The sequence below is a fragment of the Xyrauchen texanus genome, chromosome 38 (assembly GCF_025860055.1).
Source record: "Xyrauchen texanus isolate HMW12.3.18 chromosome 38, RBS_HiC_50CHRs, whole genome shotgun sequence".
Classification (NCBI taxonomy): domain Eukaryota; kingdom Metazoa; phylum Chordata; class Actinopteri; order Cypriniformes; family Catostomidae; genus Xyrauchen; species Xyrauchen texanus.
The window spans coordinates 3,513,096-3,529,320 of NC_068313.1; the positions used below are offsets into that span (position 1 = coordinate 3,513,096).

General features: G+C 39.8%; 1 protein-coding gene across 2 annotated transcripts in view; it reads left to right on the forward strand.

The window, feature by feature from the left end:
- LOC127631509 (phosphatidylinositol 4,5-bisphosphate 3-kinase catalytic subunit beta isoform-like) overlaps positions 1-16,225 on the forward strand; it is a 91,448-nt gene that overhangs the window by 24,717 nt on the left and 50,506 nt on the right. The gene's annotated exons all lie outside the window — the stretch shown is intronic.

Genomic DNA, 16,225 nt, shown 5'->3' on the forward strand with positions numbered 1-16,225 from the left:
CTATTGCGCGCTGTCTCCGTGTTTATTTCCGCATCTCCCGCTGAATGCGCTTAGATGTGCTATACAGCATGGAACTCAAGTCCAGGCCCGGGACAAAAGGTTCAGTTGTTACCCCTCATCAGCGACCCTGTTTATTGGAATGGACACAGGGTATGAAAGGTCAAAAGTAATTGCATAAATGAAGTTAGCTCTGTGAAAATGTCCAGCACACTTGGTTTGATATTTTGTTATCAAATGCAAATACATTTAGTACTTTTTTGTATGCGTGGCTTGAGTGCCCACATACTGATCAGGGCTAAATTTATTATGGAAAAGTAGATGTAGAGACAAACTTTAAGCTGTTTAGAAAAAAATGTGAATTTGATTCCCTAGAAGCATAAGATGAAAAAAAACCTGAATAGAACAGACGAGGCATGTGAGAAGGTTTTGACAGGCTTGACCAAGTATTTCTGATAATATGACATCACACTTCAGATCTGCCAAGTAAAAACTGGTCTGAGTGTTGAATCTTCAAATAGAAAAGTCATGTGATGTTTATTCAGTAAAGAAGTCGGAGGATATGGGATTATGGGCTTTTCAATCCATCTAAATAAGATTAATGAGCGGAGCTGTGACCAAAGATCCAGCATCACTATCTGGAAACTCTCCGTCTGGATTCAGCGCCGCTCAGGGATGTCGTGTCGGGGCCTTTTGAACGTGTTTGCCACACATTTTGTCTTTGGTATTTATAGCTCTGATCTGCTTGATGTGCGCATTCATCAGTATCTTAGGATACAGAGGCGTGAGGATTTTGATGCAGTGTGCAAACACAGTCAACTCTGTACCTCATGCCGTTATTGTTCAACTTTCCCTTAGCTTATAGCCAGGGCCAGATTTCCACAGAATTTGAACGGCAATCATTCATAAATTTTGACACATCCCCCGCAGTTTCTTTATTACATATTTTGACAAATGTTATCATGATTTCAACTACCAATATGAATAAAGTACTCTCAGCTCTGTGTAACACGTGTACATGTTTAACAATATTCTCAGAATTCCTGAAATCTTGCACAAAATCAGTGCAGGAAAAGTCTGCCCATTCCGACTGGGCCTGCTTAAAGCCTATAGCTGTTTTTACCCTGTATAGCAGGTTTGATCTTTTTTGGTATTTCTATTTTATTTTCAATTTGTCCTTTTCAATTTAGTTTTTACTCCGAAATTACTAATTAATTATGGAGTACAATTTAGATTTAATTTTAAGTTAAGGGCTGCCAAAGTTTAATTAATTATTGATATTATTAAAGTGAATTAAATATATATAAAATGTTCAATGGCATTACTTTTCTGTGTTATTTTCATGTTTATTGAAGGTTGTAAAAGTATTACATTTTATAATATACTGTAAATGAAAAACTAACTAAATTACATTTGTTTTTTTTCCAGTTAACGAAAAAAAATTCATTTTGTTTTACAATTTTTTTTTCGTTAATTTTTTTTTGTTCTGTCTGCTGCATAAAACATGCAATTAAACCTTTGTTTACACAGTCCCTGTATACACCTGCTATTAGGGCTGAAACGATTAGTCGACATTATCGACAACATCTGCAATAAAAATACTATTGACATTGCCATTGTCGAATAGTCGTTTGATCTCATTTAACATAACATGAGATAATATGAAATTCTAATGTGACGCGTGAGAGCAGCACTGCAGCTGAGAGGAAGAATTAAGCGTGCACACTTAATGCAGCTAGATTATAACGTGATGGCTCGCGTTATATTGAGTCATAATATATGTCACTGTACATTTCTTATTGTGAAGAAAATTGGCAATATGCAGCTTTATTGATAAAAGAGTTTGTTTTTTTTGTGAGTTATAGATGGATTGAAGTGAACTGAAAGGTGAGAGAGGAAGTCTTCGTCCCATTATACACTGCAACAAAATGTTTTTGATTTGTTTTTGTTTTGGCTTGTTTTCCAATATAAATATCAAAACTGTAATTAAATGTTTCTTGTTTTAAGACAATTTTAAATGGAAAACAAGACAAAAATACTTGAGAACAATAGAATATTTTGCAGTGAATTTCTTTAGTAAATTAAACAAGTATTTTTTCCCTTTTAATTCAGTGAATGTCATTTAGAGGTTTAGAATGCTCAATTCCTAATGCACTCCTAAGTCCTCGTGGTGGTGTAGTGACTCGCCTCAATCCGGGTGGTTTTACATGTTGTGAACACAAATTAGCACACACAAACACACTATTGTTTAATAAGAGACACATAACACTGCATCAACAGGAAAGAGTTAGATGTTGTGTCAATGTAGCTTTAAGTGCACTTTCTGTGCTTTCAGAGGGGCCACAGAGCTCCACATCCTCATGTCTAGAGCTTCTAATGACCCTGTGTTGTGGAGTGCTTCTAGAAACTCATCCTCCACCACAGCTCAATATCACTGATGGTTTAAACCTTTGACCTCTCTCTAATGATGGCACCATTTGTTAAGAGCTTCTGTAAGGCAAGGTTTAACTTTTACCCTCCAAGGTGGTCCTATCTGGGAAGCCACAGTATTACCCCCTTTTGGTAAACAACCAATGAATGGCTTACATGCAGGTGACGTTCCTTTAACATTGCAAAATGTTTTAAGCGAGGACTTTATGAACTACTGCTGTGAGGAACGGTCAGTGAGTTGTCAGAAAGTGTTGTTTTACTGTGTAGCTCTGCTCAACATATCAACAACGATCTTACGCTTTTTCTGTATCTGTATTGCACATGTGCATTGCATTGTATCGGACCATTCCATAGGCTACTCTGCTTAAGATGACACAAATGCTTTAGTAACTTGCAATAAAATAAAACTGCCCTTCAAATTTAACCGAAATACTTGTGTTATATGCTGACCTGGATGATGTTCGCTCCTTCAAGGACAGGATTCTCTGTAAGTTAAAAAAGCACTTTCAGCTGGAGTCTGATGACCTGATGGAATTCATCCCGAATGTCAACTTTGTGTGTTGGGACATCTGACTTGGATGCTGATCGCTCCTTCAAGAATACAATTCGGTGACAGCTTAGAAAAGTGATTCAAGTTTGAGTCCACTGACATGCCTAAATGCATCGCCATTGTCATCAGCGTGCTAGATCCTGTATCTGCCAAAACCATCTGAGAAAAAGATGGGAACCGCCTGCAGCTACAGGTAGTCCAGGCTAAGCTAAATATGTTCAGACACTTAAGATAACTTTTAGCTACGTTTCAGCTCGATGTATTTCAACCTACTGTGGCACACTTCTAATTAAAAGGTGCTTACGATGAGATAACATGCTGATGTTTATTTCATCTGATCCGTTCACATACAAAACAATGCTCAGGTCAGGTGTGCGGTGTAGAAGTCGACTGAAATATCAGTTTTGCCGATTTATCGTCACCGATAACAGATTTCTGAAACTATCATTTATCTGCAAAAATCCATATCAATAGTTTTTCTCCGTTGGATCGGTTGGGAAGGGTCCGCTGTCGTTATACAGCATGAGAGTGGCCTCTAGAGGTGAAATAAAAACCATTACTTCACTGTTGCCTTGTGGTGTTTGTTTTGACACATGAAACTACACTCTGCATGGAACGGAACACTTCACGATAGAAGCTGCCGGGTTCAGGTCAATTTATGAAGTAGGACTTTGGGTTCGGGTATGTAATTTATGAAAATATATAAGGGGCCTCCAAACTTGTTTCGTCCACATGCTCTCACTTACAGATATGCTTGAAAGGATGAGTAAGGGGCCATTCACACTGAACCTGCATGTTTTTGCGTGCGTCTGCTCTGTTTTTGCATTGTTTTTCAATGTAAACACGAGCTGGACGAATGTCCTTGACTGCTGCATTACGTCTCACTATTTCTTCAGCGTCTCACACAGGACCGACACATTTTTAAACACTGTGTCAAGTCAAAAAGAACTTCAGGTCTCCAAAACGCATGTCGAGACACCTGCGTTCCGTTTCATTCGTTGCGCTACATCTAGAATATTTTTTTGTTTTTAGGAGCAGGTGTTTCAAAGATTTTAAGTTCTGAACAAGTTCAGGTTACAAAGAGGTGACTGTTCCAATGTTTAACATTATTCCAGGTCTGCAAGCAAAGTTTCAGGGCTTAATATAAGGCAATGTTTTTGTTTTGTTGTTGAGTTGCCGTGCCTAGTATCTCTACTGTTACAGTTACGAATGTTGCCTAAGATGCTTACATAAAATGTCTTTTGCAACATGGTGTACAATACACTGCATCCTCCAGGTGAAAGTAAATAAGACAGAAATATATTATACTACTGCAAGCTATACAACAAATCCTCAAAATAATAATAATAATACTGTATCATATTATAATGACAAAATGGACAACGATTAATAATTGTTGGGTTATAATATAATAATAACAACAACTGAATTCCAAAATGTTAGTGAGTGAAGGTTTTGCACACCCTGTTTATATATACACTCACCTAAAGGATTATTAGGAACACCTGTTCAATTTCTCATTAATGCAATTATCTAATCAACCAATCACATGGCAGTTGCTTCAATGCATTTAGGGGTGTGGTCCTGGTCAAGACAATCTCCTGAACTCCAAACTGAATGTCAGAATGGGAAAGAAAGGTGATTTAAGCAATTTTGAGCGTGGCATGGTTGTTGGTGCCAGACGGGCCGGTCTGAGTATTTCACAATCTGCTCAGTTACTGGGATTTTCACGCACAACCGTTTCTAGGGTTTACAAAGAATGGTGTGAAAAGGAAAAACATCCAGTATGCGGCAGTCCTGTGGGCTGAAAATGCCTTGTTGATGCTAGAGGTCAGAGGAGAATGGGCCGACTGATTCAAGCTGATAGAAGAGCAACTTTGCCTGAAATAACCACTCGTTACAACCGAGGTATGCAGCAAAGCATTTGTGAAGCCACAACACGCACAACCTTGAGGCGGATGGGCTACAACAGCAGAAGACCCGCCGGGTACCACTCATCTCCACTACAAATAGGAAAAAGAGGCTACAATTTGCAAGAGCTCACCAAAATTGGACAGTTGAAGACTGGAAAAATGTTGCCTGGTCTGATGAGTCTCGATTTCTGTTGAGACATTCAGATGGTAGAGTCAGAATTTGGCGTAAACAGAATGAGAACATGGATCCATCATGCCTTGTTACCACTGTGCAGGCTGGTGGTGGTGGTGTAATGGTGTGGGGGATGTTTTCTTGGCACACTTTAGGCCCCTTAGTGCCAATTGGGCATCGTTTAAATGCCACGGCCTACCTGAGCATTGTTTCTGACCATGTCCATCCCTTTATGGCCACCATGTACCCATCCTCTGATGGCTACTTCCAGCAGGATAATGCACCATGTCACAAAGCTCGAATCATTTCAAATTGGTTTCTTGAACATGACAATGAGTTCACTGTACTAAAATGGCCCCCACAGTCACCAGATCTCAACCCAATAGAGCATCTTTGGGATGTGGTGGAATGGGAGCTTCGTGCCCTGGATGTGCATCCCACAAATCTCCATCAACTGCAAGATGCTATTCTATCAATATGGGCCAACATTTCTAAAGAATGCTTTCAGCACCTTGTTGAATCAATGCCACGTAGAATTAAGGCAGTTCTGAAGGCTAAAGGGGTCAAACACAGTATTAGTATGTGTTCCTAATAATCCTTTAGGTGAGTATATATATATATATATATATATACATACACACACACACACACACACACACACACACACACACACACACACACACACACGTTGTGTTTCCATGTTTTATGGGGACTTTCCATAGACATAATGGTTTTTATACTGTACAAACTTTATATTCTATCCCCTAAACCTAACCCTACCCCTAAACCTAACCCTCACAGAAAACTTTCTACATTTTTACATTTTCAAAAAACATAATTTAGTATGATTTATAAGCTGTTTTCCTCATGGGGACCGACAAAATGTCCCCACAAGGTAAAAAAATTTCGGGTTTTACTATCCTTATGGGGACATTTGGTCCCCACAAAGTGATAAATACACGCCACACACACACACACACACACACACACACACACACACACACACACACACACACACACACACACACGCGTTTTGTAAAAATATATTTAGGTACATATTGCTCTTTTCATCACTGTATTGAGGACAAACTGGAAAACATGTATTAATTATCTTTAACTAGATTTATATTTCATTAAACATTTTCAATGTACTTGGCTACAATGGCTGACAGCATGATTTAAAATGAATTGTGTAATTTTTTTAAGTAAAATTTTCTAAATGGGGCATGGGTTTGATCTGTTGGTTGGGGCCTTAGTAATTGTAAACCCGCCCCCAGGTCTCTGGACAAATCAGGGCTCAAGACTGCGACCAAAAGGCTTTTTTGAGACAATGCGAGTATTAATAGTTTTTTCAACTATTCGCACGTGTGACCTGCAAATTTGATGACATTTTCTTTTTATTTCATGTTGAAAAACGTGGAGGGAGTGAGTCGGTCAGAGTTGGGTCCGTGAGTGATTAGTCAACTGTGTGGGTAACGTCATCTACACTCGTGTGTCTCGCTTTAATGGCGTCACATTCATCGTCCGTAAAAAAGTCTACCATCCATCTACGGCTCCTGTACCAGAGCCAGGTCCTTCAGAGCAGCAAATTTTAGAGGTCGACGGGTTAGAAGAGGCAAGAACACACCGTTTCCAAAAGGAATGGCTGAAGGAGTTTACATGGCTTAGATTTAGCAAAAATACCAACACCATGAACTGTATCTACTGCACTAGATGTGGTCCACAAGATGGGGGGGGAAACCAAGTTTGCCAAGGAAACTGGCACCGCACAGTTTAAACACGATACCTTAATGAAGCACAACAGCAGCTTAAAACATAAAATATGCCAAGACAGATACACATATGAAGCGGCATCACCATTTCCAGTAGCATTTTGCAGGCAGGAAGCTGATCTGATGAATCTGATGAGGCTGAAATGTTAGTGAAATTCAATATGGCCTATTTCATAGCTAAGCAGGAAAAACCATTCACCATATTCAAGGGTCACATTGAATTGTTGAAAAAGAACAGCACAAAAGTTAATCCTACATACAGTAACAACACAGCATGTGCATAATTCATTGGCACTATTGCAGATTCACTCAAACAGAAGACCCATGAGAAGATTAAGGACGCTACATATCTCTCATTCATGATCAATGGTGATACGGATGTTTCAACTAAAGAATGTGAAATAGTATATGCAAGGTTCCTGCAACAAGGGAAACCAACGAATATTTTGATTGGCCACATGGAAGTCCATCATGAACATGCTCATGTTATGTTAACTACAGTAGCTGATAAAGCAAAGAATTTGACTCCAGTTGAGTAGAGGCACAAGTTGTTTACTTATTCTGATGGTGTAATGAGTAAAGACATTTAATGTATTTGTTTTGGTTTTTGCACTGTAATGACAGTAATAATAATTTGTTTACATTTCTGAATGTGCATTTGTTAAGCCCCATTCAGTTAAAATGTGACAGTGAACTAAAATAAAACAGCACACTGTAGTTTCTGTATTTATTACCAAAGCATTTATCAGTAATACAGTTAAAATGGGGAAAATGTGAATAATAGCATTGCAGGTCGATTTAAGGTATGCACCCCTAACTTTTCTGACTGTGCCCCTACATTTTTTAGTTAGGGGCTACAGTGCTCCTAGTAAAATAAGTTAGTCTGGAGCCCAGCAAAACCTTCTCTCTTTACCTTTTTCATGCTGAAATGTTTTCTGATTATCTTTCTAGATTGCTGTCATTTATTAAGTTTAAATTTGATTGGCTACAGCGGTTCGATGCTGGAGAGTTACATTTTGAACAACAGGTGAGTGGGTGGAGCTTCGCAATGGTTCAAACTCATTAGAATGGATGAGCATTTACACTCCACGCCCAACATGCTCACATGTATGTTTGACCTCTGAAAGTAGTTAATGAGGAAAAATCTAAAAATATTTTGTACCCAATTTATATCCATCTTAAGTATTTTCCAGTTTCAAATGGATCACTCAAAATGCATCTTAATAGCAGGTAGGGATGCAACTAAAGATTATTTGATAATCAATTAATTTAACGATTATTAGAAAGATTATAAGACTTAAAAGGTTGTGTTAAACGTGCTTAAAATAAAGAGGACATAATCATCTCGTACTGTGTCCCAAACTCCAGCCAGGTCTCCTAAGCAACCAAATTGGCCTGGTTGCTAGGGAGGGTAGAGTCACATGAGGTAACCTCCTCGTGGTCGCTATAATGTGGTTCTCGCTCTCGGTGTGGCGTGTGGTAAGTTGTGCGTGGAGGCCGCTGAGAATAGCATGAAGCCTCCACACGTGCTATGTCTCTGTGGTAACACGCTCAACGAGCCACATGATAAGATGCGCGGATTGACGGTCTCACCGTGCGTTCACACCAGAGGCGGCGAGAGCGTCAAATCAGGAAGTCATTCATTTTCAATGACAGCCAGCGTCTTTCGGCGGCGAGAAGTGGCGTGGCAAGTCTTGGGCGGTGTGGGCGTCAGATGAAAGTTCAAGTGCAGTCAACATTATGGTAATGAGCTGTGACGCGGTTCAACGTCAACCTATTAGAATATAGAAGTGCTCCGCTCTAGCGAAGTCTAGAGAACACAAAAGTGTAAACTTTGGTTCCCACCAAACATTAGTTCCGAAGATAAAATGGAGGAGAAACGAATTATTGCTGTGGCGGGTTTCCCATTAATATATGATCTGTCCCTGTTTGCTTACAGGGATATAAAACAACCAAGACCACAGTTATTATTACAAATGTATTTTATTTTGATAACAACTATAATTTTAATTACTTTCTGCCATCGATCAATTTCTTATTTTCACATTTTAAATAGTTCATGAGGATATACGCTACTTGTGATAGGTCGGCAAAAAGTAAATGGTCGACATGTCTGGATGTCTAAATTGCGGCCCCTTTAAATATAGTTCACAAAACAAAGCATTCTGAACAAACGTTGCCACCTATTTCAACTACGTCAGAGCGTCCACGAGCGTCCTCGAGCGTTGAAGGCAGGGCAGCCAGAGCAAATTTTGACGCTCTCGCCACTTCTGGTGTGAATGTACGGTCAGACTCCACATCCTCTGTCCCCTAATGTGGTATATTTCTTTTGTCTAACTTTGGCCAGTTGTGTGATAATGTGTGGAAGGGAACTTGCTAACCACACCTCCCACCTTTTCGTCTGGGAGTGTCTGAAAGGTTGACATTGTGAGTCTTTGCACCTGTCTGGTCCCTCTCTGATGATGTCATCCATATGAGAATTCAAGTTTGTGAGATGAGAGCGGAAAGATATAGTAAGTGTCAGGAGGTTCAATGACTCATTGTTGTACTCTTTGTGGGAAATACCACCTCTCAAAATAGCAACACCAAGTGTATGTGTGGGGAAGGAATGTGTACAATAATGGACACTCAAAGAGTGCCCTCTGTTGGGGAAATTTTGGCTGTAGATTTTTTTATTTTTTTTAACTTTGAATTTCAAATTTTTGGGGGGAATTTTTTAAAGTTCAAATTTTCACGCTTTTTACAGAAAACAAAAGGGAATAATTAAATGAATGTCCTGTTGGTTGAATTCAATATACGGTGCATCCGGAAAGTATTCTCAACGCTTCAATTTTTCCAAATTTTTTTATGTTACAGCCTTATTTCAAAATTGATTAAATTCATTACTTTCCTCAAAATTCTACAAGCAACTACTCTACTGAGCAACTGAACTCTCCAGGGGAGAAGGGCCTTAGTCAGGGAGGTGACCAAGAACCCAATGGTCACTCTGACAGAGCTCCAGCATTTCTCTGTGGAGAGAGGAGAACCTTCCAGAAGAACAACCTTCTCTGCAGCACTCCACCAATCAGGCCTGTATGGAAGAGTGGCCAGACGGAAGCCACTCCTCAATAAAAGGCACATGACAGCCTGTCTGGAGTTTGCCAAAAGGCACCTGAAGGACTTTCAGACCATGAGAAACAAAAGTTTGAACTCTTTGGTCTGAATGGCAAGCGTCATGTCTGGAGGAAACCAGGCACCGCTCATCACCTGACCAATACCATCCCTTCAGTGAAGCATGGTGGTGGCAGCATCATGCTTTGGAGATGGTTTTTCAGCAGCAGGAACTGGGAGACTAGTCAGGATTGAGGGAAAGATGAATGCAGCAATGTACAGAGACATCCTTGATGAAAACCTGCTCCTGAGCACTCGGGACCTCAGACTGGGGCGAAGGTTCATCTTCCAACAGGACAACGATCCTAAGCACACTGCCAAAATAACAAACGAGTGGCTATGGGACAACTCTGTGAATGTCCTTGAGTGGTCCGGCCAGAGCCCAGACTTGAACCCGATTGAACATCTCTGGAGAGATCTGAAAATGGCTGTGCACTAATGCTCCCCATCCAAACTGATGGAGCTTGAGAGGTCATGCGGAGAAGAATGGGAGAAACTGCCCAGAAATAGGTGTGCCAAGCTTGTAGCATCATACTCAAAAAGACTTGAGGCTGTAATTGGTGCCAAAGGTGCTTCAACAAAGTATTGAGCAAAGGCTGTGAATACTTATGTACATGTGATTTGTTTTTAATTTTTTTGTATTTTTAATAAATTTGCAAAGATTTCGAACAAACTTCTTTCATGATGTCATTATGGGGTATCGTTTGTATAATTTTGAGGAAAAGAATGAATTTTAATAAATTTTGGAATAAGGCTATAACAACAAAATGTGGAAAAAGTGAAACGCTGTGAATACTTTCCAGATGCACTGTATTGGGAGTATTAAGAGACTCACATGAATGCATAACAAAACCCCAAGTGCATCATATAACTAAACTGACTGGTTCAAAACCATACATGAGATTTATGTGATTGAGAGGATAACAATGTCCTTTTACTCCATTAAGAGCTGAATTGGTGCAAGATCAACTCCAGCAGAAGGGGTTGAATGGAAATTAAAGACCCGGCACACTCACAGTGAAGTTCTTCTTCGTTCTTTGCTCAGAGTCAAATAGAAGTTCAAAACATTTACATTTATTCATTTGGCAGACGCTTTTATCCAAAACGACGTACAAAAGAGGAAAATATAAGCAAATCATCTTAAGGAGACAGTGGTATGAAAAGTGCCATACTACAAAGTTTTACTAGCATCAGAATAGTATACAAAACAGATTTAAGAATTATTAATATATATAATTTTGTGAGAGTGATTCAGCTTAACGGATGGAGTTGGCAAGGTTATTCCACCAACGTGATATGATGAAACTGAGAGTCCGGGAAAGTGTTTTGGTACAACAAGGCAACGTTCACAGGCTTCTGGCGGGAGTGTAGATCTGCATAAGTGATTTTAGGTATGCTGGAGCAGACCCAGTGACTGTTTTGTATGCCACCATCAGAGCCTTGAATTTAATACGTGCATCAACCGGCAGCCAGTGGAGAGAGACAAAGAGTGGTGTAACATGCACTCTCTTTGGTTCATTAAAGACCAGCCGTGCTGCTGCATTCTGGAACATTTGCAGAGGTCTAATTGCACATGCAGGAAGGCCTGCAATGAGAGCGTTACAGTAGTCCAGTCTAGTTATGACAAGTGACTAAACAAGCAGTTGTGTGGCATGTACAGAGAGGAAAGGTCTTATCTTCCTGATATTGTAGAGTGTAAATCTACATGATCTTGCAGTCTTTGAGATGTGGTCTGTGAAATTTAGCTTGTTATCAATGGTTACCCCTAGATTTCTGACCGTTTTGGAAGGTGATACTGTAGTTGTATCCAGCTGCACGGTGATGAGGCAAGACAAGGAGTTCGGTCTTGGCTGGGTTAAGTTGCAGGTGGTGTTCCTTCATCCAGGCTGAGATGTCTGCCAGACAGGCAGCAATTCGAGCAGTCACTGTGGTGTTGTTGGGCTGGAATTGTGTCAGCATAGCAGTGGTAAGAGAACAGAACAGCTGTGCAACGGTATACCATTAAACACTGGTCATGCCGCTGGGGGGAGGCATTTAGAGGGGCGTTTAAATATGAGGACGCTCAAGACTACATGCCAAACATCAGCTAATATCACATAAAAACGTGTTATCAATGACTTCATGCTTCATTCTGAGTAGGATTCACAGAGGTCCTTAAAACAAGCTGTATTCATTAATCCATGATTATTGAAAGTAATATATATATATATATATACGTTATATGAGACTAACCAGAAACCATGGATTAATAGCGATGTTCGTGCAGCACTTAATGCGTGGACCTCTGCTTTTAATTCCGTTTGGAATGAACCACCACATCCTCACATGGTTCTACACCAGCACTGTAGAGAGCATCCTGACTGGCTGCATCACTGCCTGGTACGGCAACAGCACTGCCCTCAACAGCAAAGCCCTGAAAAGGGTGGTGCGAACTGCAAGACACATCATCAGAGGTGATCTTCCCTGCATCCAGGACATATATACCAGGCTGTATGTGAAAAAAGCTTGGAGGATCATCAGAGACTCCAGCCACCCGAGTCATAGGCTGCTCTCACTGCTACCATCAGGCAGGCGGTATCGCAGCATCAGGACCCGCACCAGCCGACTTCATGACAGCTTCTTCCCCCAAGCAGTCAGACTTTTGAACTCTTGATCGCTCACGATACATATCAACACCGTGATTTATTAACCTCAGACTGGACTCATTTTATACTTCTCTTAATAACACCCTGGCGACTAACATTTGGGCGTGGGGGTAGTACAGTGTATTTTTATTGTATACAGTCTTCTTATTTTGTGTATACGGTATATTGTATATTATTAGGTGTATATTGTGTTGTGTAACAGATGTGTAAACTGTGTTATGTGTAAATCAGATGTTTATTGTAATTGTCATACTGCTATGACTTTCATCCACTGATGCACTTGTGTATACAGTCCCTGACAAAAGACTTGTCGCTTATCTATTTTGTAGAAACACCTGCTATTAACCTGACTTTTAATTAATCAATTGGTGTTAGAAATAGCTCATATGAAAAGCTAAAACCCTCCCAAATGATGATTAATGCACTGAAATAAATTAGTTTCACTGAAAAAAGATTTATCATTTAAACAAGACAGAAAGGTCAGATTTTGGCAAGACAAAAGTTTTGTTGCCTATACAGAAATGTAACAAATTTACTGCAAATACAAAAATATGTCAGCAAATTAAGTAGTGGTGCTGTGAGATCCAAATGTAATATCTTGTATGACTTCCATGAGCTTGAAGGACTGCATCCATGCGGTTTGGCAAGGATTCATACAATTTATTGATGAAGTCATCAGGAATAGCAAAGAAAGCAGTCTTGAATGCCTCCTAGAGTTCATCAATATTCTTTGGTTTCGTCTTCCATGCTTCCTCTTTCATCCTACCCCACATATGCTCAATGATGTTCATGTCTGGTGACTGGGCTGGCCAATCCTGGAGCATCTTGATCTTCTTCGCCTTGAGGAACTTTGATGTGGAGATGGAAGTATGCGATGGAGCACCATCCTGCTGCAAAATTTGGCCTCTTTTATGGTTGGGAATATAAGAGGTAGCTAAGATTTCTTGGTATTTTAGACTATTGATGTTGCCTTCCACCCTGCAGATCTCTCGCACACCCCCATACTGGATGTAACCCCAGACCATGATTTTTCCGCCACCAAACTTCACTGTTTTCTGGGTGAATCTCGGATCCATGCGGGCTCCAGTAGGTCTCCTGCAATATTTGCGGCGACTGTGGTGTAATTCAACAGAAGATTCATCTGAAAAATCCACCTTCTTCCACTTTTCCAGCGTCCATCCTTTTAGCAGGCTGTGGGCCTTGGCAAATGCCACACGGTTTTTCAATTGTCTTTTGTTTAGTGCTGGCTTCTGGGCACTGATTCGACCATGGAGGCCATTTCGAGACAGAATCCGACAAACTGTTCTGGTTGACACAGGGACTTCAGGTGACCAGGTCTCGTGGAGCTCTGCTGCAGTGGAAAATGGGCTGGCCTTGGATTTTCGAGCCAACAAACGGTCCTCTCGAGCAGTGGTCTTGCGGGGTCTGCCTGACCTGGGCTTGTCAAAAATGTCTCCAGTGTCTTCAGATGTTTTTTTTATCCTCTGTACTTGACGCTGAGACACATTGAAGGTGTCTGCCACATCAGCAGTGGATCTGGTCTTCAGCCTCTTGATAATCAAAACTTTAGTCTCAGGGTGAATCTTAGGCATGTTTGCAGAGGTCTAGTTGCAGTTGATGTGAAGGTCTAGTGTACTGGGGTTGTTTTTATACACACCTGAGACCTAATTCATTTATCCATTATTAGTCACAGGTGAAGCTCATATGACAAGGCGACAACACTTATGTCTTTGCAAAAATTGACTCAATGGGCTTTACCAAGCTGTGAATTTTAGAATACTTTTTAACAGTTTCGTTTTGCACTGAAACATTATTACAAAAGCTGTTGGGATTAAAATGAGCCATTTCTCGTAAAAAAATCTTGATTAGAAATATATTTCAGCGGCACTTCAGGTCAATTGGTACACAAGCGACAAGACTTTTGTCAGGGACTGTATGGTTGAGTGACAATAAAATGATTTGATATGATATGCAGTAGATGATGTATAATTTGCCTTGTTTACATTCTGAATTTTTTGTGCTAATGCACTAACACACTATACGCAGCTATAATATGTGCTGATTACACTCTGTTATTGTAATTTATGATGACACTGAAACTACTCCAAAGATGCATGTATAAAAGAGTGTAAATAGGTAGAATACATACAAAAGAATGATTATAGGCACATCTTACTTTGGGCTGCAGATGGCAAATGAGTGAAGCGTCATATCAAACAACAGAGTGAAAGGACATTTAAGAGTATTTTTGTAGTTTATATTAATTTTGTTGACTAATTAAACAAATCAGTCACATGTGACTGAAAATGTCTCTATGTGTACCTACATCTGTACTATGAGTACTATGTACTATGTACTATGAATACAAATGTAAGTACATTAACACCTGCCCACTAATAGCACTGCACGTCGGTGCGTTCATGTTGACTGATCTGACTGAATTGGAATCGGCTGTTGGCCTCAAAGTGGGTGGAGCTTCAGGTCACACCTTCAGATGATGTGGACCAATAGCAGTATGAAGGTGTTTAGCAGACGGTACAGTGTTTTACTGAAAGTTTGCACTGGTGAGCTGTTACAAACCACCTAAATGAACTCAAAAACATTTTGACCAAATTTGGTTCGATATGACGTAACACCCATTCGTTATTTGATTTCATATGAAGTGTGCCAGGGCCTTAAAGGGATGGTGCACCCAAAAATTAAAATCCTCTCATAATTTTCTCACCCTCATGCCAGTCCAGATGTGTATGACTTTCTGTCATCTGCTGAACACAAAGATTTTCAGAAGTCAAGTCATTATTATTTGTATAGTGCTTTTCACAGCACACCTTGTTTCAAAGGTCTTTGTTTTATACACAATTTGCAATCGTGTATAAAATCAAATAATTAAATAATAATTGTATTTATAACCCCAGTGAGTTAGCTGAAGGCGACTGTGTCAAGGAACACAAAACTCTATAAAATGTTGGTTAATGGAGAATCTTGGGAGAAACTAGACCCGCTGTGGGGGCCAGTTCCCCTCTGGCTAACATCATGAATATAATGCCAATATTACTTATTTATGTATAGTGCAAGTCATGATTAAACTAAGTAAGTGTTAAGGGACAGTGTTTAAACAAAAATTTAGTATGAATTGTATACACTGTCTTCAGAAGTGATGTGATAGGTGTGGGTGAGAAACAGATTAATATTTAAGTCCTTTTTGCAAGAAATTCTCCTCCTTACTCAGTAGGGTGCGATATGCATGAATAATGTGAATCACCCAAAACACAACAAGAAGAATGTGAAAGTGATCTGTCTTTCACCCACACCTATCATATCTCTTCAGAAGACATTTATTTAACCACTGGAGTCTTATGGATTACTTTTATGCTGACATATGATTTTTGGAGCTTCACAGTTTGGCAACCATTCACTTGCATTGTATGGTCTAACAGAGCTGAAATATTCTTAAAAAAAATATGTTTGTATTGTGCAGAAGAAAGAAAGTCATACAGATTTGGGATGGCATGAGGGTGAGTAAATGATGAGAGAATTTAAATTTTTGGGAGAACTGTCCCTTTAAGTGGTGTAAAACAGCAAAGCTGAAGAGGCAG